This window comes from Morone saxatilis, unplaced genomic scaffold, assembly GCF_004916995.1.
Source record: "Morone saxatilis isolate NCDOM2014 unplaced genomic scaffold, NCSU_SB_2.0 Contig17, whole genome shotgun sequence".
In the NCBI taxonomy this organism is placed as follows: Eukaryota; Metazoa; Chordata; class Actinopteri; family Moronidae; genus Morone; species Morone saxatilis.
This window is the reverse complement of record NW_023339729.1, coordinates 21874326-21876437: the sequence shown is the minus strand read 5'-3', so window position 1 is coordinate 21876437 and position 2112 is coordinate 21874326.

The window sequence follows — 2112 nt, the reverse complement described above, 5'->3', positions numbered from 1 at the left end:
GACATTTTTTACACACATTCATGGTCCCCGGAGGATGAATCCTAATGACTTTGGTACCCTGACTTTTCCTCTAGTGCCAGCAGGAGGTTGTCATTTGTGGTTTAGAGGGAAATGCCTCGACAACTATTGGATGGATTCCAAAGAAATCTGCAGAGCTCATGATGTTTTATTCAGTCACAACCATTTATGTAATATGGGGTGGGTTTTATACAATATTTGAAAAGTCAAATGTCACATGTTTTGCTGCACTGATTGGTTGTAGGTCTATCCAATTATGTTAAGCCTGCAAGTCCATCCAAAGCAATGCACAGGCTCATGAAAATCAGATCAAACTGTCAAACTAGGCAGTGCTGATCAAATATGAATCGAGATTATGTTACTGCATTGCCTATTTCTTGCAGATAATGTTTTCAGAAACACATTTTACTGTTCTGTAATTTGAAAAAGTATGTGACTCGCTCAGTGCTACGTCACACGTTTTGTTGCTCTGATTGGTTGTAGATCGAACCAACTGTGTCCAGAGGAATTTGGTCTGTGCCCAGTGATCATGCCACTTGGAAACAAAAAAAGAACTAAATGTTTCAGACTAATTTGCATTTCCATCAGCTGTACTTTTACTGCGAATTAAACAAAATCTAAACTAAAATGATGAACATGGTAAACATTATACTTGCTAAACAACAGTGTGTTAGCATTCTTTTCATTACAAATCACATGTCATATGTCACATGATGAGATATAAGTGAAAGTTAATTCCTGACATTGGACACAGCAGCTGACAAAACAATCTCATCACAAGGTCCACTCAGAAGCTGGATTTTGCCTCATTATGGAATTGTAGATCTTCAAATTTCCATTTCTGAACACTTCCAGGACTAAGTGTTCTCAGTTCATTCTTGACCTTAGAAACAGCAGTTAAAGCAAACAGTTTTGCCACAAGGCTTATTATTTGTCCAATTATTCTTTTCTGCTTGTCAGTCAAAAGGACCAGTTGCCATCACCTTAGAGTACAGTCGGCTGCAGCTGCACTGTAACTGCAGTCAAGGGAATACTTCATTTGCTGCTAGTGGGGTGCTACTTAGCAAACAGTCTTGACATCAACCAATCATTATTTAGATGGACTCATAGAACTTTGAACAGATTATGATGGTAGCTGACAGCCCTGCTGCTTTAATTATCACACATGTTCTTTCATGTACTGTTCCAATGCATTTGTTCTTCTTAAAAGGACTTTGAAATGCCTCTGTGTTGGGAAGCATATTCAAATAAACTTGCCTTGGTTTGATAGGGAGGGGACATAAGTGTATTTTTGAATGCCAAAATGACACTGCACTGTCCAGTTTCTATCAATATTTTCCTTTAGCTTACTCCTTGACAATGTTGGTATAAGTGATGTCAGATTGCTAAGTACATTTACCATAAAGTTACAGTGCTATTAGGTTTAAAAAACCTTCGAGTGGGAATTTAGTGTGGCACAATAGAATTAAGGATTTTTAATACAATTTTCATTAATGTTACAGTTGTCTTAATCAAGCTTCAACATGACCCCTTTGAAAACTACTGTCTAAATCTCATTCATGTTTGTCAAATTGCAGAACAGGTGAAGAGCTACTGAAATGAAATTTGCATGGTTTAATTTATTTGAGTGCACATGGTTGAAAATTTAGATAGAGACAATGTTTTTTTTTTATTTCCTGCAAAAGCTCCTGGTGGTATTCTTTATTTGTGCTCTCAACCATAGCTGAGTGTGAAGAGAAAAGCACAGCATCCATTCATGGAACAGACCCAGAGCCTCACATAGAGGAGGCGAGATGAGCAACAATGCTGCCTTTCTCTTTCCAAAGCACCAGTGATAATTTGGCTCTATGTCCATTTGGCTTATGCTCTGGTCATCCATCCATTCCTGAGTATAGAGCCCTCATCTAAAAAGTGTATTATGGTCAAAGATAGAGACACTGAATTCAGTATTCTGCCAACACATAGTCAAATTAAATTAAATTCCATTAAATGACAGGTAAAGACAATAATATTGGCAATAATGACAACTTAAGAAGGGAACAGAGTTTCTTTTGCCACATAAGAAAGTACAGACATGGTTAAATCCTGAGAAGT